Source organism: Pseudorasbora parva, chromosome 22, assembly GCF_024679245.1.
Source record: "Pseudorasbora parva isolate DD20220531a chromosome 22, ASM2467924v1, whole genome shotgun sequence".
Taxonomy (NCBI): Eukaryota; Metazoa; Chordata; class Actinopteri; order Cypriniformes; family Gobionidae; genus Pseudorasbora; species Pseudorasbora parva.
This window is the reverse complement of record NC_090193.1, coordinates 10717039-10736355: the sequence shown is the minus strand read 5'-3', so window position 1 is coordinate 10736355 and position 19317 is coordinate 10717039. Positions and strand designations below refer to the sequence as shown.

Genomic DNA, 19317 nt, shown 5'->3' with positions numbered 1-19317 from the left:
CAACGTAAGGAAGCGCTCCAAAGAGGGGTCTGCTATGAAAAGCTTGAAGACTGAGGCGTCACATGTTAGGGATCTCTGTCTTCCTGGCGTGGCTAACGTAGCTGGGTAGCAAATTACTTTAAAACAGTGCAAGGCTGGCCGCTCAAAAAGCCAGGCATACCTCAGAGACGACGACACTCTGTGCTATGCACTCTGTCAACCTCGAGCTCCTTCGCCAGATGCTCTGCAGAAGAAGGGCTGAAAACAAAAAGCGGAGTGAGTCAGGCACCTCTTGGCACTGAGAGCACGGCTGGGCTCTTCTTGTTATCTTTTGCAAGCTGCTTTGATTGAATTGCAAGTTGCGATGTTGTTAGGATGTTCTCACAGAGCATGTGACAGTTTCTCAGTGGAAGAACTGTGATCCAGGGTCAGAGACTCTCTCCTCTCCAAGAGGAAAAGGCTAGCCTTAGCGGTTTTGCTTGAGAAATTGCAGCAAAATCTGGTAGAGGCCCACAGGCAGGCTTGAGGAGACAGGCTGAACAGCCCTTCCCTGGTGGTCTAGTGGTTAGGATTCGGCGCTCTCACCGCCGCGGCCCGGGTTCGATTCCCGGTCAGGGAACGTTCCTTTTGCCCTCCAGCGCGGCCAAGAAAATGTTTGAGTGTGAAAAGTGACCTCCTTCGAGCCGGAGTCGAACCAGCGACCTAAGGATTGCCAACGTTCCACCTACAGTCCTCCGCTCTACCAGCTGAGCTATCGAAGGTATGCAGGGAAAGAGAAGAACCTCAACCTATCAGGTTGCTGCAGCTCCACTGCTGGCTAAAAGCGATTCAGTAATAGACAGAAGCTCTGGCTGTTCGATAAGGGGAGCAAAGACAAGCCAAACTTCCCATACCGGGAGTCGAACCCGGGCCGCCTGGGTGAAAACCAGGAATCCTGACCGCTAGACCATATGGGAAAGCCCGCAAACGCCGGTCAGGCTTGTGTGCCATTTTTCATGCGTGTGGCCAGTACAAGGGCAGGGTTATGTTAGGCCCTTTGGCATTCAGTGTGTGACCGTCGCCTTTAAGAATATGGCAATGTTCCGAAGGGATTGTTTACTGAATTCACTTGTACCAGACTCGATGGAGGGAGATGTCATTTGTCTCTCCCAGGGGGTGCAGCTCTCTCCCATTCTTGTGTTCGCATAAAAAGATACTATAAACTGGTCATTAAAGCAAGGTCCCCGTGACAGTGCTTATGCGATGCATTTGAAAGCACGCACGGTATTGTATGGTAGGCGCTATCTAGCTGACAAAACGGCCTATGGTTGGACTGTCAGTTTACAAGAAAAAAAAACGAACCATTCCAATACCAATAGTCAAAAACTATGGGCTATTAAAACAAGCTAATAAAACTGCTGTAGGCTGATAGCGAAGCAAAAGAGGCAGATCGAGCCAGCCAGGAGTCGAACCTAGAATCTTCTGATCCGTAGTCAGACGCGTTATCCATTGCGCCACTGGCCCACCGATGAGGCGCCCTGGTGTTTACACACATCTTGGTGGTGTTTGCCTGGAGCGGGGCCTGTCGCAACATCAACTTTTTCTCATGCCATTAACAGGCCTGGAGCCAACGTAAGGAAGCGCTCCAAAGAGGGGTCTGCTATGAAAAGCTTGAAGATGGAGGCGTCACATGTTAGGGATCTCTGTCTTCCTGGCGTGGCTAACGTAGCTGGGTAGCAAATTACTTTAAAACAGTGCAAGGCTGGCCGCTCAAAAAGCCAGGCATACCTCAGAGACGACGACACTCTGTGCTATGCGCTCTGTCAACCTCGAGCTCCTTCGCCAGATGCTCTGCAGAAGAAGGGCTGAAAACAAAAAGCGGAGTGAGTCAGGCACCTCTTGGCACTGAGAGCACGGCTGGGCTCTCCTTGTTGTCTTTTGCAAGCTGCTTTGATTGAATTGCAAGTTGCGATGTTGTTAGGATGTTCTCACAGAGCATGTGACAGTTTCTCAGTGGAAGAACTGTGATCCAGGGTCAGAGACTCTCTCCTCTCCAAGAGGAAAAGGCTAGCCTTAGCGGTTTTGCTTGAGAAATTGCAGCAAAATCTGGTAGAGGCCCACAGGCAGGCTTGAGGAGACAGGCTGAACAGCCCTTCCCTGGTGGTCTAGTGGTTAGGATTCGGCGCTCTCACCGCCGCGGCCCGGGTTCGATTCCCGGTCAAGGAACGTTCCTTTTGCCCTCCAGCGCGGCCAAGAAAATGTTTGAGTGTGAAAAGTGACCTCCTTCGAGCCGGAGTCGAACCAGCGACCTAAGGATTGCCAACGTTCCACCTACAGTCCTCCGCTCTACCAGCTGAGCTATCGAAGGTATGCAGGGAAAGAGAAGAACCTCAACCTATCAGGTTGCTGCAGCTCCACTGCTGGCTAAAAGCGATTCAGGAATAGACAGAAGCGCTGGCTGTTCGATAAGGGGAGCAAAGACAAGCCAAACTTCCCATACCGGGAGTCGAACCCGGGCCGCCTGGGTGAAAACCAGGAATCCTGACCGCTAGACCATATGGGAAAGCCTGCAAGCGCCGGTCAGGCTTGTGTGCCATTTTTCATGCGTGTGGCCAGTACAAGGGCAGGGTTATGTTAGGCCCTTTGGCATTCAGTGTGTGACCGTCGCCTTTAAGAATATGGCAATGTTCCGAAGGGATTGTTTACTGAATTCACTTGTACCAGACTCGATGGAGGGAGATGTCATTTGTCTCTTCCAGGGGGTGCAGCTCTCTCCCATTCTTGTGTTCGCATAAAAAGATACTATAAACTGGTCATTAAAGCAAGGTCCCCGTGACAGTGCTTATGCGATGCATTTGAAAGCACGCACGGTATTGTATGGTAGGCGCTATCTAGCTGACAAAACGGCCTATGGTTGGACTGTCAGTTTACAAGAAAAAAAAAACTAACCATTCCAATACCAATAGTCAAAAACTATGGGCTAATAAAACAAGCTAATAAAACTGCTGTAGGCTGATAGCGAAGCAAAAGAGGCAGATCGAGCCAGCCAGGAGTCGAACCTAGAATCTTCTGATCCGTAGTCAGACGTGTTATCCATTGCGCCACTGGCCCACCGGTGAGGCGCCCTGGTGTTTACACGCATCTTGGTGGTGTTTGCCTGGAGCGGGGCCTGTCGCAACATCAACTTTTTCTCATGCCATTAACAGGCCTGGAGCCAACGTAAGGAAGCGCTCCGATGAGGGGTCTGCTATGAAAAGCTTGAAGACGGAGGTGTCACATGTTAGGGATCTCTGTCTTCCTGGCGTGGCTAACGTAGCTGGGTAGCAAATTACTTTAAAACAGTGCAAGGCTGGCCGCTCAAAAAGCCAGGCATACCTCAGAGACGACGACACTCTGTGCTATGCGCTCTGTCAACCTGGAGCTCCTTCGCCAGATGCTCTGCAGAAGAAGGGCTGAAAACAAAAAGCGGAGTGAGTCAGGCACTTCTTGGCACTGAGAGCACGGCTGGGCACTCCTTGTTGTCTTTTGCAAGCTGCTTTGATTGAATTGCAAGTTGCGATGTTGTTAGGATGTTCTCACAGAGCATGTGACAGTTTCTCAGTAGAAGAACTGTGATCCAGGGTCAGAGACTCTCTCCTCTCCAAGAGGAAAAGGCTAGCCATAGCGGTTTTGCTTGAGAAATTGCAGCAAAATCTGGTAGAGGCCCACAGGAAGGCTTGAGGAGACAGGCTGAACAGCCCTTCCCTGGTGGTCTAGTGGTTAGGATTCGGCGCTCTCACCGCCGCGGCCCGGGTTCGATTCCCGGTCAGGGAACGTTCCTTTTGCCCTCCAGCGCGGCCAAGAAAATGTTTGAGTGTGAAAAGTGACCTCCTTCGAGCCGGAGTCGAACCAGCGACCTAAGGATTGCCAAGTTTCCACCTACAGTCCTCCGCTCTACCAGCTGAGCTATCGAAGGTATGCAGGGAAAGAGAAGAACCTCAACCTATCAGGTTGCTGCAGCTCCACTGCTGGCTAAAAGCAATTCAGTAATAGACAGAAGCTCTGGCTGTTCGATAAGGGGAGCAAAGACAAGCCAAACTTCCCATACCGGGAGTCGAACCCGGGCCGCCTGGGTGAAAACCAGGAATCCTGACCGCTAGACCATATGGGAAAGCCCGCAAACGCCAGTCAGGCTTGTGTGCCATTTTTCATGCGTGTGGCCAGTACAAGGGCAGGGTTATGTTAGGCCCTTTGGCATTCAGTGTGTGACCGTCGCCTTTAAGAATATGGCAATGTTCCGAAGGGATTGTTTACTGAATTCACTTGTACCAGACTCGATGGAGGGAGATGTCATTTGTCTCTCCCAGGGGGTGCAGCTCTCTCCCATTCTTGTGTTCGCATAAAAAGATACTATAAACTGGTCATTAAAGCAAGGTCCCCGTGACAGTGCTTATGCGATGCATTTGAAAGCACGCACGGTATTGTATGGTAGGTGCTATCTAGCTGACAAAACGGCCTATGGTTGGACTGTCAGTTTACAAGAAAAAAAAAACTAACCATTCCAATACCAATAGTCAAAAACTATGGGCTAATAAAACAAACTAATAAAACTGCTGTAGGCTGATAGCGAAGCAAAAGAGGCAGATCGAGCCAGCCAGGAGTCGAACCTAGAATCTTCTGATCCGTAGTCAGACGCGTTATCCATTGCGCCACTGGCCCACCGGTCATGCGCCCTGGTGTTTACACGCATCTTGGTGGTGTTCGCCTGGAGCGGGGCCTGTCGCAACATCAACTTTTTCTCATGCCATTAACAGGCCTGGAGCCAACGTAAGGAAGCGCTCCGATGAGGGGTCTGCTATGAAAAGCTTGAAGATGGAGGCGTCACATGTTAGGGATCTCTGTCTTCCTGGCGTGGCTAACGTAGCTGGGTAGCAAATTACATTAAAACAGTGCAAGGCTGGCCGCTCAAAAAACCAGGCATACCTCAGAGACGACGACACTCTGTGCTATGCGCTCTGTCAACCTCGAGCTCCTTCGCCAGATGCTCTGCAGAAGAAGGGCTGAAAACAAAAAGCGGAGTGAGTCAGGCACCTCTTGGCACTGAGAGCACGGCTGGGCTCTCCTTGTTGTCTTTTGCAAGCTGCTTTGATTGAATTGCAAGTTGCGGTGTTGTTAGGATGTTCTCACGGAGCATGTGACCGTTTCTCAGTGGAAGAACTGTGATCCAGGGTCAGAGACTCTCTCCTCTCCAAGAGGAAAAGGCTAGCCTTAGCGGTTTTGCTTGAGAAATTGCAGCAAAATCTGGTAGAGGCCCACAGGCAGGCTTGAGGAGACAGGCTGAACAGCCCTTCCCTGGTGGTCTAGTGGTTAGGATTCGGCACTCTCACCGCCGCGGCCCGGGTTCGATTCCCGGTCAGGGAACGTTCCTTTTGCCCTCCAGCGCGGCCAAGAAAATGTTTGAGTGGGAAAAGTGACCTCCTCGAGCCGGAGTCGAACCAGCGACCTAAGGATTGCCAACGGTCCACCTACAGTCCTCCGCTCTACCAGCTGAGCTATCGAAGGTATGCAGGGGAAGAGAAGAACCTCAACCTATCAGGTTGCTGCAGCTCCACTGCTGGCTAAAAGCGATTCAGTAATAGACAGAAGCTCTGGCTGTTCGATAAGGGGAGCAAAGACAAGCCAAACATCCCATACCGGGAGTCGAACCCGGGCCGCCTGGGTGAAAACCAGGAATCCTGACCGCTAGACCATATGGGAAAGCCCGCAAGCGCCCGTCAGGCTTGTGTGCCATTTTTCATGCGTGTGGCCAGTACAAGGGCAGGGTTATGTTAGGCCCTTTGGCATTCAGTGTGTGACCGTCGCCTTTAAGAATATGGCAATGTTCCGAAGGGATTGTTTACTGAATTCACTTGTACCAGACTCGATGGAGGGAGATGTCATTTGTCTCTCCCAGGGGGTGCAGCTCTCTCCCATTCTTGTGTTCGCATAAAAAGATACTATAAACTGGTCATTAAAGCAAGGTCCCCGTGACAGTGCTTATGCGATGCATTTGAAAGCACGCACGGTATTGTTTGGTAGGCGCTATCTAGCTGACAAAACGGCCTATGGTTGGACTGTCAGTTTACAAGAAAAAAAAACTAACCATTCCAATACCAATAGTCAAAAACTATGGGCTAATAAAACAAGCTAATAAAACTGCTGTAGGCTGATAGCGAAGCAAAAGAGGCAGATCGAGCCAGCCAGGAGTCGAACCTAGAATCTTCTGATCCGTAGTCAGACGCGTTATCCATTGCGCCACTGGCCCACCGGTGAGGCGCCCTGGTGTTTACACGCATCTTGGTGGTGTTTGCCTGGAGCGGGGCCTGTCGCAACATCAACTTTTTCTCATGCCATTAACAGGCCTGGAGCCAACGTAAGGAAGCGCTCCAAAGAGGGGTCTGCTATGAAAAGCTTGAAGACGGAGGCGTCACATGTTAGGGATCTCTGTCTTCCTGGCGTGGCTAACGTAGCTGGGTAGCAAATTACTTTAAAACAGTGCAAGGCTGGCCGCTCAAAAAGCCAGGCATACCTCAGAGACGACGACACTCTGTGCTATGCGCTCTGTCAACCTCGAGCTCCTTCGCCAGATGCTCTGCAGAAGAAGGGCTGAAAACAAAAAGCGGAGTGAGTCAGGCACCTCTTGGCACTGAGAGCACGGCTGGGCTCTTCTTGTTGTCTTTTGCAAGCTGCTTTGATTGAATTGCAAGTTGCGATGTTGTTAGGATGTTCTCACAGAGCATGTGACAGTTTCTCAGTGGAAGAACTGTGATCCAGGGTCAGAGACTCTCTCCTCTCCAAGAGGAAAAGGCTAGCCTTAGCGGTTTTGCTTGAGAAATTGCAGCAAAATCTGGTAGAGGCCCACAGGCAGGCTTGAGGAGACAGGCTGAACAGCCCTTCCCTGGTGGTCTAGTGGTTAGGATTCGGCGCTCTCACCGCCGCGGCCCGGGTTCGATTCCCGGTCAGGGAACGTTCCTTTTCCCCTCCAGCGCAGCCAAGAAAATGTTTGAGTGTGAAAAGTGACCTCCTTCGAGCCGGAGTCGAACCAGCGACCTAAGGATTGCCAACGTTCCACCTACAGTCCTCCGCTATACCAGCTGAGCTATCGAAGGTATGCAGGGAAAGAGAAGAACCTCAACCTATCAGGTTGCTGCAGCTCCACTGCTGGCTAAATGCGATTCAGTAATAGACAGAAGCTCTGGCTGTTCGATAAGGGGAGCAAAGACAAGCCAAACTTCCCATACCGGGAGTCGAACCCGGGCCGCCTGGGTGAAAACCAGGAATCCTGACCGCTAGACCATATGGGAAAGCCCGCAAACGCCGGTCAGGCTTGTGTGCCATTTTTCATGCGTGTGGCCAGTACAAGGGCAGGGTTATGTTAGGCCCTTTGGCATTCAGTGTGTGACCGTCGCCTTTAAGAATATGGCAATGTTCCGAAGGGATTGTTTACTGAATTCACTTGTACCAGACTCGATGGAGGGAGATGTCATTTGTCTCTCCCAGGGGGTGCAGCTCTCTCCCATTCTTGTGTTCGCATAAAAAGATACTATAAACTGGTCATTAAAGCAAGGTCCCCGTGACAGTGCTTATGCGATGCATTTGAAAGCACGCACGGTATTGTATGGTAGGTGCTATCTAGCTGACAAAACGGCCTATGGTTGGACTGTCAGTTTACAAGAAAAAAAAACTAACCATTCCAATACCAATAGTCAAAAACTATGGGCTAATAAAACAAACTAATAAAACTGCTGTAGGCTGATAGCGAAGCAAAAGAGGCAGATCGAGCCAGCCAGGAGTCGAACCTAGAATCTTCTGATCCGTAGTCAGACGCGTTATCCATTGCGCCACTGGCCCACCGGTCAGGCGGCCTGGTGTTTACACGCATCTTGGTGGTGTTCGCCTGGAGCGGGGCCTGTCGCAACATCAACTTTTTCTCATGCCATTAACAGGCCTGGAGCCAACGTAAGGAAGCGCTCCGATGAGGGGTCTGCTATGAAAAGCTTGAAGACGGAGGCGTCACATGTTAGGGATCTCTGTCTTCCTGGCGTGGCTAACGTAGCTGGGTAGCAAATTACTTTAAAACAGTGCAAGGCTGGCCGCTCAAAAAACCAGGCATACCTCAGAGACGACGACACTCTGTGCTATGCGCTCTGTCAACCTAGAGCTCCTTCGCCAGATGCTCTGCAGAAGAAGGGCTGAAAACAAAAAGCGGAGTGAGTCAGGCACCTCTTGGCACTGAGAGCACGGCTGGGCTCTCCTTGTTGTCTTTTGCAAGCTGCTTTGATTGAATTGCAAGTTGCGGTGTTGTTAGGATGTTCTCACGGAGCATGTGACAGTTTCTCAGTGGAAGAACCGTGATCCAGGGTCAGAGACTCTCTCCTCTTCAAGAGGAAAAGGCTAGCCTTAGCGGTTTTGCTTGAGAAATTGCAGCAAAATCTGGTAGAGGCCCCCAGGCAGGCTTGAGGAGACAGGCTGAACAGCCCTTCCCTGGTGGTCTAGTGGTTAGGATTCGGCGCTCTCACCGCCGCGGCCCGGGTTCGATTCCCGGTCAGGGAACGTTCCTTTTGCCCTCCAGCGCGGCCAAGAAAATGTTTGAGTGTGAAAAGTGACCTCCTTCGAGCCGGAGTCGAACCAGCGACCTAAGGATTGCCAACGTTCCACCTACAGTCCTCCGCTCTACCAGCTGAGCTATCGAAGGTTTGCAGGGAAAGAGAAGAACCTCAACCTATCAGGTTGCTGCAGCTCCACTGCTGGCTAAAAGCGATTCAGTAATAGACAGAAGCTCTGGCTGTTCGATAAGGGGAGCAAAGACAAGCCAAACTTCCCATACCAGGAGTCGAACCCGGGCCGCCTGGGTGAAAACCAGGAATCCTGACCGCTAGACCATATGGGAAAGCCCGCAAACGCCGGTCAGGCTTGTGTGCCATTTTTCATGCGTGTGGCCAGTACAAGGGCAGGGTTATGTTAGGCCCTTTGGCATTCAGTGTGTGACCGTCGCCTTTAAGAATATGGCAATGTTCCGAAGGGATTGTTTACTGAATTCACTTGTACCAGACTCGATGGAGGGAGATGTCATTTGTCTCTCCCAGGGGGTGCAGCTCTCTCCCATTCTTGTGTTCGCATAAAAAGATACTATAAACTGGTCATTAAAGCAAGGTCCCCGTGACAGTGCTTATGCGATGCATTTGAAAGCACGCACGGTATTGTTTGGTAGGCGCTATCTAGCTGACAAAACGGCCTATGGTTGGACTGTCAGTTTACAAGAAAAAAAAACTAACCATTCCAATACCAATAGTCAAAAACTATGGGCTAATAAAACAAGCTAATAAAACTGCTGTAGGCTGATAGCGAAGCAAAAGAGGCAGATCGAGCCAGCCAGGAGTCGAACCTAGAATCTTCTGATCCGTAGGCAGACGCGTTATCCATTGCGCCACTGGCCCACCGGTGAGGCGCCCTGGTGTTTACACGCATCTTGGTGGTGTTTGCCTGGAGCGGGGCCTGTCGCAACATCAACTTTTTCTCATGCCATTAACAGGCCTGGAGCCAACGTAAGGAAGCGCTCCAAAGAGGGGTCTGCTATGAAAAGCTTGAAGACGGAGGCGTCACATGTTAGGGATCTCTGTCTTCCTGGCGTGGCTAACGTAGCTGGGTAGCAAATTACTTTAAAACAGTGCAAGGCTGGCCGCTCAAAAAGCCAGGCATACCTCAGAGACGACGACACTCTGTGCTATGCGCTCTGTCAACCTCGAGCTCCTTCGCCAGATGCTCTGCAGAAGAAGGGCTGAAAACAAAAAGCGGAGTGAGTCAGGCACCTCTTGGCACTGAGAGCACGGCTGGGCTCTTCTTGTTGTCTTTTGCAAGCTGCTTTGATTGAATTGCAAGTTGCGATGTTGTTAGGATGTTCTCACAGAGCATGTGACAGTTTCTCAGTGGAAGAACTGTGATCCAGGGTCAGAGACTCTCTCCTCTCCAAGAGGAAAAGGCTAGCCTTAGCGGTTTTGCTTGAGAAATTGCAGCAAAATCTGGTAGAGGCCCACAGGCAGGCTTGAGGAGACAGGCTGAACAGCCCTTCCCTGGTGGTCTAGTGGTTAGGATTCGGCGCTCTCACCGCCGCGGCCCGGGTTCGATTCCCGGTCAGGGAACGTTCCTTTTGCCCTCCAGCGCAGCCAAGAAAATGTTTGAGTGTGAAAAGTGACCTCCTTCGAGCCGGAGTCGAACCAGCGACCTAAGGATTGCCAACGTTCCACCTACAGTCCTCCGCTATACCAGCTGAGCTATCGAAGGTATGCAGGGAAAGAGAAGAACCTCAACCTATCAGGTTGCTGCAGCTCCACTGCTGGCTAAATGCGATTCAGTAATAGACAGAAGCTCTGGCTGTTCGATAAGGGGAGCAAAGACAAGCCAAACTTCCCATACCGGGAGTCGAACCCGGGCCGCCTGGGTGAAAACCAGGAATCCTGACCGCTAGACCATATGGGAAAGCCCACAAACGCCGGTCAGGCTTGTGTGCCATTTTTCATGCGTGTGGCCAGTACAAGGGCAGGGTTATGTTAGGCCCTTTGGCATTCAGTGTGTGACCGTCGCCTTTAAGAATATGGCAATGTTCCGAAGGGATTGTTTACTGAATTCACTTGTACCAGACTCGATGGAGGGAGATGTCATTTGTCTCTCCCAGGGGGTGCAGCTCTCTCCCATTCTTGTGTTCGCATAAAAAGATACTATAAACTGGTCATTAAAGCAAGGTCCCCGTGACAGTGCTTATGCGATGCATTTGAAAGCACGCACGGTATTGTATGGTAGGTGCTATCTAGCTGACAAAACGGCCTATGGTTGGACTGTCAGTTTACAAGAAAAAAAAACTAACCATTCCAATACCAATAGTCAAAAACTATGGGCTAATAAAACAAACTAATAAAACTGCTGTAGGCTGATAGCGAAGCAAAAGAGGCAGATCGAGCCAGCCAGGAGTCGAACCTAGAATCTTCTGATCCGTAGTCAGACGCGTTATCCATTGCGCCACTGGCCCACCGGTCAGGCGGCCTGGTGTTTACACGCATCTTGGTGGTGTTCGCCTGGAGCGGGGCCTGTCGCAACATCAACTTTTTCTCATGCCATTAACAGGCCTGGAGCCAACGTAAGGAAGCGCTCCGATGAGGGGTCTGCTATGAAAAGCTTGAAGACGGAGGCGTCACATGTTAGGGATCTCTGTCTTCCTGGCGTGGCTAACGTAGCTGGGTAGCAAATTACTTTAAAACAGTGCAAGGCTGGCCGCTCAAAAAACCAGGCATACCTCAGAGACGACGACACTCTGTGCTATGCGCTCTGTCAACCTCGAGCTCCTTCGCCAGATGCTCTGCAGAAGAAGGGCTGAAAACAAAAAGCGGAGTGAGTCAGGCACCTCTTGGCACTGAGAGCACGGCTGGGCTCTCCTTGTTGTCTTTTGCAAGCTGCTTTGATTGAATTGCAAGTTGCGGTGTTGTTAGGATGTTCTCACGGAGCATGTGACAGTTTCTCAGTGGAAGAACTGTGATCCAGGGTCAGAGACTCTCTCCTCTCCAAGAGGAAAAGGCTAGCCTTAGCGGTTTTGCTTGAGAAATTGCAGCAAAATCTGGTAGAGGCCCACAGGCAGGCTTGAGGAGACAGGCTGAACAGCCCTTCCCTGGTGGTCTAGTGGTTAGGATTCGGCGCTCTCACCGCCGCGGCCCGGGTTCGATTCCCGGTCAGGGAACGTTCCTTTTGCCCTCCAGCGCGGCCAAGAAAATGTTTGAGTGTGAAAAGTGACCTCCTTCGAGCCGGAGTCGAACCAGCGACCTAAGGATTGCCAACGTTCCACCTACAGTCCTCCGCTCTACCAGCTGAGCTATCGAAGGTTTGCAGGGAAAGAGAAGAACCTCAACCTATCAGGTTGCTGCAGCTCCACTGCTGGCTAAAAGCGATTCAGTAATAGACAGAAGCTCTGGCTGTTCGATAAGGGGAGCAAAGACAAGCCAAACTTCCCATACCGGGAGTCGAACCCGGGCCGCCTGGGTGAAAACCAGGAATCCTGACCGCTAGACCATATGGGAAAGCCCGCAAACGCCGGTCAGGCTTGTGTGCCATTTTTCATGCGTTTGGCCAGTACAAGGGCAGGGTTATGTTAGGCCCTTTGGCATTCAGTGTGTGACCGTCGCCTTTAAGAATATGGCAATGTTCCGAAGGGATTGTTTACTGAATTCACTTGTACCAGACTCGATGGAGGGAGATGTCATTTGTCTCTCCCAGGGGGTGCAGCTCTCTCCCATTCTTGTGTTCGCATAAAAAGATACTATAAACTGGTCATTAAAGCAAGGTCCCCGTGACAGTGCTTATGCGATGCATTTGAAAGCACGCACGGTATTGTTTGGTAGGCGCTATCTAGCTGACAAAACGGCCTATGGTTGGACTGTCAGTTTACAAGAAAAAAAAACTAACCATTCCAATACCAATAGTCAAAAACTATGGGCTAATAAAACAAGCTAATAAAACTGCTGTAGGCTGATAGCGAAGCAAAAGAGGCAGATCGAGCCAGCCAGGAGTCGAACCTAGAATCTTCTGATCCGTAGTCAGACGCGTTATCCATTGCGCCACTGGCCCACCGGTGAGGCGCCCTGGTGTTTACACGCATCTTGGTGGTGTTTGCCTGGAGCGGGGCCTGTCGCAACATCAACTTTTTCTCATGCCATTAACAGGCCTGGAGCCAACGTAAGGAAGCGCTCCAAAGAGGGGTCTGCTATGAAAAGCTTGAAGACGGAGGCGTCACATGTTAGGGATCTCTGTCTTCCTGGCGTGGCTAACGTAGCTGGGTAGCAAATTACTTTAAAACAGTGCAAGGCTGGCCGCTCAAAAAGCCAGGCATACCTCAGAGACGACGACACTCTGTGCTATGCGCTCTGTCAACCTCGAGCTCCTTCGCCAGATGCTCTGCAGAAGAAGGGCTGAAAACAAAAAGCGGAGTGAGTCAGGCACCTCTTGGCACTGAGAGCACGGCTGGGCTCTTCTTGTTGTCTTTTGCAAGCTGCTTTGATTGAATTGCAAGTTGCGATGTTGTTAGGATGTTCTCACAGAGCATGTGACAGTTTCTCAGTGGAAGAACTGTGATCCAGGGTCAGAGACTCTCTCCTCTCCAAGAGGAAAAGGCTAGCCTTAGCGGTTTTGCTTGAGAAATTGCAGCAAAATCTGGTAGAGGCCCACAGGCAGGCTTGAGGAGACAGGCTGAACAGCCCTTCCCTGGTGGTCTAGTGGTTAGGATTCGGCGCTCTCACCGCCGCGGCCCGGGTTCGATTCCCGGTCAGGGAACGTTCCTTTTGCCCTCCAGCGCGGCCAAGAAAATGTTTGAGTGTGAAAAGTGACCTCCTTCGAGCCGGAGTCGAACCAGCGACCTAAGGATTGCCAACGTTCCACCTACAGTCCTCCGCTATACCAGCTGAGCTATCGAAGGTATGCAGGGAAAGAGAAGAACCTCAACCTATCAGGTTGCTGCAGCTCCACTGCTGGCTAAATGCGATTCAGTAATAGACAGAAGCTCTGGCTGTTCGATAAGGGGAGCAAAGACAAGCCAAACTTCCCATACCGGGAGTCGAACCCGGGCCGCCTGGGTGAAAACCAGGAATCCTGACCGCTAGACCATATGGGAAAGCCCGCAAACGCCGGTCAGGCTTGTGTGCCATTTTTCATGCGTGTGGCCAGTACAAGGGCAGGGTTATGTTAGGCCCTTTGGCATTCAGTGTGTGACCGTCGCCTTTAAGAATATAGCAATGTTCCGAAGGGATTGTTTACTGAATTCACTTGTACCAGACTCGATGGAGGGAGATGTCATTCGTCTCTCCCAGGGGGTGCAGCTCTCTCCCATTCTTGTGTTCGCATAAAAAGATACTATAAACTGGTCATTAAAGCAAGGTCCCCGTGACAGTGCTTATGCGATGCATTTGAAAGCACGCACGGTATTGTATGGTAGGTGCTATCTAGCTGACAAAACGGCCTATGGTTGGACTGTCAGTTTACAAGAAAAAAAAAAAAACTAACCATTCCAATACCAATAGTCAAAAACTATGGGCTAATAAAACAAACTAATAAAACTTCTGTAGGCTGATAGCGAAGCAAAAGAGGCAGATCGAGCCAGCCAGGAGTCGAACCTAGAATCTTCTGATCCGTAGTCAGACGCGTTATCCATTGCGCCACTGGCCCACCGGTCAGGCGCCCTGGTGTTTACACACATCTTGGTGGTGTTCGCCTGGAGCGGGGCCTGTCGCAACATCAACTTTTTCTCATGCCATTAACAGGCCTGGAGCCAACGTAAGGAAGCGCTCCGATGAGGGGTCTGCTATGAAAAGCTTGAAGATGGAGGCGTCACATGTTAGGGATCTCTGTCTTCCTGGCGTGGCTAACGTAGCTGGGTAGCAAATTTTTTTAAAACAGTGCAAGGCTGGCCGCTCAAAAAACCAGGCATACCTCAGAGACGACGACACTCTGTGCTATGCGCTCTGTCAACCTCGAGCTCCTTCGCCAGATGCTCTGCAGAAGAAGGGCTGAAAACAAAAAGCGGAGTGAGTCAGGCACCTCTTGGCACTGAGAGCACGGCTGGGCTCTCCTTGTTGTCTTTTGCAAGCTGCTTTGATTGAATTGCAAGTTGCGGTGTTGTTAGGATGTTCTCACGGAGCATGTGACAGTTTCTCAGTGGAAGAACTGTGATCCAGGGTCAGAGACTCTCTCCTCTCCAAGAGGAAAAGGCTAGCCTTAGCGGTTTTGCTTGAGAAATTGCAGCAAAATCTGGTAGAGGCCCACAGGCAGGCTTGAGGAGACAGGCTGAACAGCCCTTCCCTGGTGGTCTAGTGGTTAGGATTCGGCGCTCTCACCGCCGCGGCCCGGGTTCGATTCCCGGTCAGGGAACGTTCCTTTTGCCCTCCAGCGCGGCCAAGAAAATGTTTGAGTGTGAAAAGTGACCTCCTTCGAGCCGGAGTCGAACCAGCGACCTAAGGATTGCCAACGGTCCACCTACAGTCCTCCACTCTACCAGCTGAGCTATCGAACGTATGCAGGGAAAGAGAAGAACCTCAACCTATCAGGTTGCTGCAGCTCCACTGCTGGCTAAAAGCGATTCAGTAATAGACAGAAGCTCTGGCTGTTCGATAAGGGGAGCAAAGACAAGCCAAACTTCCCATACCGGGAGTCGAACCCGGGCCGCCTGGGTGAAAACCAGGAATCCTGACCGCTAGACCATATGGGAAAGCCCGCAAACGCCGGTCAGGCTTGTGTGCCATTTTTCATGCGTGTGGCCAGTACAAGGGCAGGGTTATGTTAGGCCCTTTGGCATTCAGTGTGTGACCGTCGCCTTTAAGAATATGGCAATGTTCCGAAGGGATTGTTTACTGAATTCACTTGTACCAGACTCGATGGAGGGAGATGTCATTTGTCTCTCCCAGGGGGTGCAGCTCTCTCCCATTCTTGTGTTCGCATAAAAAGATACTATAAACTGGTCATTAAAGCAAGGTCCCCGTGACAGTGCTTATGCGATGCATTTGAAAGCACGCACGGTATTGTATGGTAGGTGCTATCTAGCTGACAAAACGGCCTATGGTTGGACTGTCAGTTTACAAGAAAAAAAAAAACTAACCATTCCAATACCAATAGTCAAAAACTATGGGCTAATAAAACAAACTAATAAAACTGCTGTAGGCTGATAGCGAAGCAAAAGAGGCAGATCGAGCCAGCCAGGAGTCGAACCTAGAATCTTCTGATCCGTAGTCAGACGCGTTATCCATTGCGCCACTGGCCCACCGGTCAGGCGCCCTGGTGTTTAAACGCATCTTGGTGGTGTTCGCCTGGAGCGGGGCCTGTCGCAACATCAACTTTTTCTCATGCCATTAACAGGCCTGGAGCCAACGTAAGGAAGCGCTCCGATGAGGGGTCTGCTATGAAAAGCTTGAAGACGGAGGCGTCACATGTTAGGGATCTCTGTCTTCCTGGCGTGGCTAACGTAGCTGGGTAGCAAATTACTTTAAAACAGTGCAAGGCTGGCCGCTCAAAAAACCAGGCATACCTCAGAGACGACGACACTCTGTGCTATGCGCTCTGTCAACCTCGAGCTCCTTCGCCAGATGCTCTGCAGAAGAAGGGCTGAAAACAAAAAGCGGAGTGAGTCAGGCACCTCTTGGCACTGAGAGCACGGCTGGGCTCTCCTTGTTGTCTTTTGCAAGCTGCTTTGATTGAATTGCAAGTTGCGGTGTTGTTAGGATGTTCTCACGGAGAATGTGACAGTTTCTCAGTGGAAGAACTGTGATCCAGGGTCAGAGACTCTCTCCTCTCCAAGAGGAAAAGGCTAGCCTTAGCGGTTTTGCTTGAGAAATTGCAGCAAAATCTGGTAGAGGCCCACAGGCAGGCTTGAGGAGACAGGCTGAACAGCCCTTCCCTGGTGGTCTAGTGGTTAGGATTCGGCGCTCTCACCGCCGTGGCCTGGGTTCGATTCCCGGTCAGGGAACGTTCCTTTTGCCCTCCAGCGCGGCCAAGAAAATGTTTGCGTGTGAAAAGTGACCTCCTTCGAGCCGGAGTCGAACCAGCGACCTAAGGATTGCCAACGTTCCACCTACAGTCCTCCGCTCTACCAGCTGAGCTATCGAAGGTATGCAGGGAAAGAGAAGAACCTCAACCTATCAGGTTGCTGCAGCTCCACTGCTGGCTAAAAGCGATTCAGTAATAGACAGAAGCTCTGGCTGTTCGATAAGGGGAGCAAAGACAAGCCAAACTTCCCATACCGGGAGTCGAACCCGGGCCGCCTGGGTGAAAACCAGGAATCCTGACCGCTAGACCATATGGGAAAGCCCGCAAACGCCGGTCAGGCTTGTGTGCCATTTTTCATGCGTGTGGCCAGTACAAGGGCAGGGTTATGTTAGGCCCTTTGGCATTCAGTGTGTGACCGTCGCCTTTAGGAATATGGCAATGTTCCGAAGGGATTGTTTACTGAATTCACTTGTACCAGACTCGATGGAGGGAGATGTCATTTGTCTCTCCCAGGGGGTGCAGCTCTCTCCCATTCTTGTGTTCGCATAAAAAGATACTATAAACTGGTCATTAAAGCAAGGTCCCCGTGACAGTGATTATGCGATGCATTTGAAAGCACGCACGGTATTGTATGGTAGGCGCTATCTAGCTGACAAAACGGCCTATGGTTGGACTGTCAGTTTACAAGAAAAAAAAACTAACCATTCCAATACCAATAGTCAAAAACTATGGGCTAATAAAACAAGCTAATAAAACTGCTGTAGGCTGATAGCGAAGCAAAAGAGGCAGATCGAGCCAGCCAGGAGCCGTACCTAGAATCTTCTGATCCGTAGTCAGACGCGTTATCCATTGCGCCACTGGCCCACCGGTCAGGCGGCCTGGTGTTTACACGCATCTTGGTGGTGTTCGCCTGGAGCGGGGCCTGTCGCAACATCAACTTTTTCTCATGCCATTAACAGGCCTGGAGCCAACGTAAGGAAGCGCTCCGATGAGGGGTCTGCTATGAAAAGCTTGAAGACGGAGGCGTCACATGTTAGGGATCTCTGTCTTCCTGGCGTGGCTAACGTAGCTGGGTAGCAAATTACTTTAAAACAGTGCAAGGCTGGCCGCTCAAAAAACCAGGCATACCTCAGAGACGACGACACTCTGTGCTATGCGCTCTGTCAACCTCGAGCTCCTTCGCCAGATGCTCTGCAGAAGAAGGGCTGAAAACAAAAAGCGGAGTGAGTCAGGCACCTCTTGGCACTGAGAGCACGGCTGGGCTCTCCTTGTTGTCTTTTGCAAGCTGCTTTGATTGAATTGCAAGTTGCGGTGTTGTTAGGATGTTCTCACGGAGCATGTGACAGTTTCTCAGTGGAAGAACTGTGATCCAGGGTCAGAGACTCTCTCCTCTCCAAGAGGAAAAGGCTAGCCTTAGCGGTTTTGCTTGAGAAATTGCAGCAAAATCTGGTAGAGGCCCACAGGCAGGCTTGAGGAGACAGGCTGAACAGCCCTTCCCTGGTGGTCTAGTGGTTAGGATTCGGCGCTCTCACCGCCGTGGCCCGGGTTCGATTCCCGGTCAGGGAACGTTCCTTTTGCCCTCCAGCGCGGCCAAGAAAATGTTTGAGTGTGAAAAGTGACCTCCTTCGAGCCGGAGTCGAACCAGCGACCTAAGGATTGCCAACGTTCCACCTACAGTCCTCCGCTCTACCAGCTGAGCTATCGAAGGTATGCAGGGAAAGAGAAGAACCTCAACCTATCAGGTTGCTGCAGCTCCACTGCTGGCTAAAAGCGATTCAGTAATAGACAGAAGCTCTGGCTGTTCGATAAGGGGAGCAAAGACAAGCCAAACTTCCCATACCGGGAGTCGAACCCGGGCCGCCTGGGTGAAAACCAGGAATCCTGACCGCTAGACCATATGGGAAAGCCCGCAAACGCCGGTCAGGCTTGTGTGCCATTTTTCATGCGTGTGGCCAGTACAAGGGCAGGGTTATGTTAGGCCCTTTGGCATTCAGTGTGTGACCGTCGCCTTTTGGAATATGGCAATGTTCCGAAGGGATTGTTTACTGAATTCACTTGTACCAGACTCGATGGAGGGAGATGTCATTTGTCTCTCCCAGGGGGTGCAGCTCTCTCCCATTCTTGTGTTCGCATAAAAAGATACTATAAACTGGTCATTAAAGCAAGGTCCCCGTGACAGTGCTTATGCGATGCATTTGAAAGCACGCACGGTATTGTATGGTAGGCGCTATCTAGTTGACAAAACGGCCTATGGTTGGACTGTCAGTTTACAAGAAAAAAAAACTAACCATTCCAATACCAATAGTCAAAAACTATGGGCTAATAAAACAAGCTAATAAAACTGCTGTAGGCTGATAGCGAAGCAAAAGAGGCAGATCGAGCCAGCCAGGAGTCGAACCTAGAATCTTCTGATCCGTAGTCAGACGCGTTATCCATTGCGCCACTGGCTCACCGGTGAGGCGCCCTGGTGTTTACACGCATCTTGGTGGTGTTTGCCTGGAGCGGGGCCTGTCGCAACATCAACTTTTTCTCATGCCATTAACAGGCCTGGAGCCAACGTAAGGAAGCGCTCCGATGAGGGGTCTGCTATGAAAAGCTTGAAGACGGAGGTGTCACATGTTAGGGATCTCTGTCTTCCTTGCGTGGCTATTGTAGCTGGGTATCAAATTACTTTAAAACAGTGCAAGGCTGGCCGCTCAAAAAGCCAGGCATACCTCAGAGACGACGACACTCTGTGCTATGCGCTCTGTCAACCTGGAGCTCCTTCGCCAGATGCTCTGCAGAAGAAGGGCTGAAAACAAAAAGCGGAGTGAGTCAGGCACCTCTTGGCAC

At 51.0% G+C, this 19317-nt stretch overlaps 42 non-coding genes across 42 annotated transcripts; 12 read left to right on the top strand and 30 right to left on the bottom strand.

The window, feature by feature from the left end:
- Positions 1-526: 526 nt before the first annotated feature.
- On the top strand, positions 527-598 carry trnae-cuc (transfer RNA glutamic acid (anticodon CUC)). The gene has a single exon. It is a non-coding gene; the product is annotated as a tRNA-Glu (tRNA).
- Positions 599-653: 55 nt separating this feature from the next.
- Positions 654-740, bottom strand: trnay-gua (transfer RNA tyrosine (anticodon GUA)). The gene is given in 2 exon segments: positions 654-689; positions 704-740. It is a non-coding gene; the product is annotated as a tRNA-Tyr (tRNA).
- A 123-nt stretch (positions 741-863) lies between these two features.
- On the bottom strand, positions 864-935 carry trnae-uuc (transfer RNA glutamic acid (anticodon UUC)). The gene has a single exon. It is a non-coding gene; the product is annotated as a tRNA-Glu (tRNA).
- A 474-nt stretch (positions 936-1409) lies between these two features.
- trnar-acg (transfer RNA arginine (anticodon ACG)) lies at positions 1410-1482 on the bottom strand. The gene has a single exon. It is a non-coding gene; the product is annotated as a tRNA-Arg (tRNA).
- Positions 1483-2112: 630 nt separating this feature from the next.
- trnae-cuc (transfer RNA glutamic acid (anticodon CUC)) lies at positions 2113-2184 on the top strand. Its single transcript has one exon. It is a non-coding gene; the product is annotated as a tRNA-Glu (tRNA).
- A 55-nt stretch (positions 2185-2239) lies between these two features.
- Positions 2240-2326, bottom strand: trnay-gua (transfer RNA tyrosine (anticodon GUA)). Its single transcript is given in 2 exon segments — positions 2240-2275; positions 2290-2326. It is a non-coding gene; the product is annotated as a tRNA-Tyr (tRNA).
- Positions 2327-2449: 123 nt separating this feature from the next.
- trnae-uuc (transfer RNA glutamic acid (anticodon UUC)) lies at positions 2450-2521 on the bottom strand. The gene has a single exon. It is a non-coding gene; the product is annotated as a tRNA-Glu (tRNA).
- A 475-nt stretch (positions 2522-2996) lies between these two features.
- Positions 2997-3069, bottom strand: trnar-acg (transfer RNA arginine (anticodon ACG)). The gene has a single exon. It is a non-coding gene; the product is annotated as a tRNA-Arg (tRNA).
- Positions 3070-3699: 630 nt separating this feature from the next.
- trnae-cuc (transfer RNA glutamic acid (anticodon CUC)) lies at positions 3700-3771 on the top strand. The gene has a single exon. It is a non-coding gene; the product is annotated as a tRNA-Glu (tRNA).
- Positions 3772-3826: 55 nt separating this feature from the next.
- Positions 3827-3913, bottom strand: trnay-gua (transfer RNA tyrosine (anticodon GUA)). Its single transcript is given in 2 exon segments — positions 3827-3862; positions 3877-3913. It is a non-coding gene; the product is annotated as a tRNA-Tyr (tRNA).
- Positions 3914-4036: 123 nt separating this feature from the next.
- On the bottom strand, positions 4037-4108 carry trnae-uuc (transfer RNA glutamic acid (anticodon UUC)). Its single transcript has one exon. It is a non-coding gene; the product is annotated as a tRNA-Glu (tRNA).
- A 475-nt stretch (positions 4109-4583) lies between these two features.
- On the bottom strand, positions 4584-4656 carry trnar-acg (transfer RNA arginine (anticodon ACG)). Its single transcript has one exon. It is a non-coding gene; the product is annotated as a tRNA-Arg (tRNA).
- Positions 4657-5286: 630 nt separating this feature from the next.
- Positions 5287-5358, top strand: trnae-cuc (transfer RNA glutamic acid (anticodon CUC)). The gene has a single exon. It is a non-coding gene; the product is annotated as a tRNA-Glu (tRNA).
- Positions 5359-5622: 264 nt separating this feature from the next.
- On the bottom strand, positions 5623-5694 carry trnae-uuc (transfer RNA glutamic acid (anticodon UUC)). Its single transcript has one exon. It is a non-coding gene; the product is annotated as a tRNA-Glu (tRNA).
- A 474-nt stretch (positions 5695-6168) lies between these two features.
- On the bottom strand, positions 6169-6241 carry trnar-acg (transfer RNA arginine (anticodon ACG)). Its single transcript has one exon. It is a non-coding gene; the product is annotated as a tRNA-Arg (tRNA).
- Positions 6242-6871: 630 nt separating this feature from the next.
- On the top strand, positions 6872-6943 carry trnae-cuc (transfer RNA glutamic acid (anticodon CUC)). The gene has a single exon. It is a non-coding gene; the product is annotated as a tRNA-Glu (tRNA).
- Positions 6944-7208: 265 nt separating this feature from the next.
- Positions 7209-7280, bottom strand: trnae-uuc (transfer RNA glutamic acid (anticodon UUC)). The gene has a single exon. It is a non-coding gene; the product is annotated as a tRNA-Glu (tRNA).
- Positions 7281-7754: 474 nt separating this feature from the next.
- trnar-acg (transfer RNA arginine (anticodon ACG)) lies at positions 7755-7827 on the bottom strand. Its single transcript has one exon. It is a non-coding gene; the product is annotated as a tRNA-Arg (tRNA).
- A 630-nt stretch (positions 7828-8457) lies between these two features.
- On the top strand, positions 8458-8529 carry trnae-cuc (transfer RNA glutamic acid (anticodon CUC)). Its single transcript has one exon. It is a non-coding gene; the product is annotated as a tRNA-Glu (tRNA).
- A 55-nt stretch (positions 8530-8584) lies between these two features.
- trnay-gua (transfer RNA tyrosine (anticodon GUA)) lies at positions 8585-8671 on the bottom strand. Its single transcript is given in 2 exon segments — positions 8585-8620; positions 8635-8671. It is a non-coding gene; the product is annotated as a tRNA-Tyr (tRNA).
- A 123-nt stretch (positions 8672-8794) lies between these two features.
- trnae-uuc (transfer RNA glutamic acid (anticodon UUC)) lies at positions 8795-8866 on the bottom strand. Its single transcript has one exon. It is a non-coding gene; the product is annotated as a tRNA-Glu (tRNA).
- A 474-nt stretch (positions 8867-9340) lies between these two features.
- trnar-acg (transfer RNA arginine (anticodon ACG)) lies at positions 9341-9413 on the bottom strand. Its single transcript has one exon. It is a non-coding gene; the product is annotated as a tRNA-Arg (tRNA).
- Positions 9414-10043: 630 nt separating this feature from the next.
- trnae-cuc (transfer RNA glutamic acid (anticodon CUC)) lies at positions 10044-10115 on the top strand. Its single transcript has one exon. It is a non-coding gene; the product is annotated as a tRNA-Glu (tRNA).
- Positions 10116-10380: 265 nt separating this feature from the next.
- Positions 10381-10452, bottom strand: trnae-uuc (transfer RNA glutamic acid (anticodon UUC)). The gene has a single exon. It is a non-coding gene; the product is annotated as a tRNA-Glu (tRNA).
- A 474-nt stretch (positions 10453-10926) lies between these two features.
- On the bottom strand, positions 10927-10999 carry trnar-acg (transfer RNA arginine (anticodon ACG)). The gene has a single exon. It is a non-coding gene; the product is annotated as a tRNA-Arg (tRNA).
- Positions 11000-11629: 630 nt separating this feature from the next.
- On the top strand, positions 11630-11701 carry trnae-cuc (transfer RNA glutamic acid (anticodon CUC)). Its single transcript has one exon. It is a non-coding gene; the product is annotated as a tRNA-Glu (tRNA).
- A 55-nt stretch (positions 11702-11756) lies between these two features.
- trnay-gua (transfer RNA tyrosine (anticodon GUA)) lies at positions 11757-11843 on the bottom strand. The gene is given in 2 exon segments: positions 11757-11792; positions 11807-11843. It is a non-coding gene; the product is annotated as a tRNA-Tyr (tRNA).
- A 123-nt stretch (positions 11844-11966) lies between these two features.
- Positions 11967-12038, bottom strand: trnae-uuc (transfer RNA glutamic acid (anticodon UUC)). Its single transcript has one exon. It is a non-coding gene; the product is annotated as a tRNA-Glu (tRNA).
- Positions 12039-12512: 474 nt separating this feature from the next.
- On the bottom strand, positions 12513-12585 carry trnar-acg (transfer RNA arginine (anticodon ACG)). Its single transcript has one exon. It is a non-coding gene; the product is annotated as a tRNA-Arg (tRNA).
- A 630-nt stretch (positions 12586-13215) lies between these two features.
- Positions 13216-13287, top strand: trnae-cuc (transfer RNA glutamic acid (anticodon CUC)). The gene has a single exon. It is a non-coding gene; the product is annotated as a tRNA-Glu (tRNA).
- A 265-nt stretch (positions 13288-13552) lies between these two features.
- trnae-uuc (transfer RNA glutamic acid (anticodon UUC)) lies at positions 13553-13624 on the bottom strand. The gene has a single exon. It is a non-coding gene; the product is annotated as a tRNA-Glu (tRNA).
- Positions 13625-14102: 478 nt separating this feature from the next.
- Positions 14103-14175, bottom strand: trnar-acg (transfer RNA arginine (anticodon ACG)). The gene has a single exon. It is a non-coding gene; the product is annotated as a tRNA-Arg (tRNA).
- A 630-nt stretch (positions 14176-14805) lies between these two features.
- On the top strand, positions 14806-14877 carry trnae-cuc (transfer RNA glutamic acid (anticodon CUC)). Its single transcript has one exon. It is a non-coding gene; the product is annotated as a tRNA-Glu (tRNA).
- A 265-nt stretch (positions 14878-15142) lies between these two features.
- On the bottom strand, positions 15143-15214 carry trnae-uuc (transfer RNA glutamic acid (anticodon UUC)). Its single transcript has one exon. It is a non-coding gene; the product is annotated as a tRNA-Glu (tRNA).
- A 476-nt stretch (positions 15215-15690) lies between these two features.
- trnar-acg (transfer RNA arginine (anticodon ACG)) lies at positions 15691-15763 on the bottom strand. Its single transcript has one exon. It is a non-coding gene; the product is annotated as a tRNA-Arg (tRNA).
- Positions 15764-16393: 630 nt separating this feature from the next.
- trnae-cuc (transfer RNA glutamic acid (anticodon CUC)) lies at positions 16394-16465 on the top strand. The gene has a single exon. It is a non-coding gene; the product is annotated as a tRNA-Glu (tRNA).
- A 55-nt stretch (positions 16466-16520) lies between these two features.
- trnay-gua (transfer RNA tyrosine (anticodon GUA)) lies at positions 16521-16607 on the bottom strand. Its single transcript is given in 2 exon segments — positions 16521-16556; positions 16571-16607. It is a non-coding gene; the product is annotated as a tRNA-Tyr (tRNA).
- Positions 16608-16730: 123 nt separating this feature from the next.
- On the bottom strand, positions 16731-16802 carry trnae-uuc (transfer RNA glutamic acid (anticodon UUC)). Its single transcript has one exon. It is a non-coding gene; the product is annotated as a tRNA-Glu (tRNA).
- Positions 16803-17979: 1177 nt separating this feature from the next.
- trnae-cuc (transfer RNA glutamic acid (anticodon CUC)) lies at positions 17980-18051 on the top strand. Its single transcript has one exon. It is a non-coding gene; the product is annotated as a tRNA-Glu (tRNA).
- A 55-nt stretch (positions 18052-18106) lies between these two features.
- Positions 18107-18193, bottom strand: trnay-gua (transfer RNA tyrosine (anticodon GUA)). Its single transcript is given in 2 exon segments — positions 18107-18142; positions 18157-18193. It is a non-coding gene; the product is annotated as a tRNA-Tyr (tRNA).
- A 123-nt stretch (positions 18194-18316) lies between these two features.
- trnae-uuc (transfer RNA glutamic acid (anticodon UUC)) lies at positions 18317-18388 on the bottom strand. Its single transcript has one exon. It is a non-coding gene; the product is annotated as a tRNA-Glu (tRNA).
- A 474-nt stretch (positions 18389-18862) lies between these two features.
- Positions 18863-18935, bottom strand: trnar-acg (transfer RNA arginine (anticodon ACG)). The gene has a single exon. It is a non-coding gene; the product is annotated as a tRNA-Arg (tRNA).
- Positions 18936-19317: the final 382 nt, after the last annotated feature.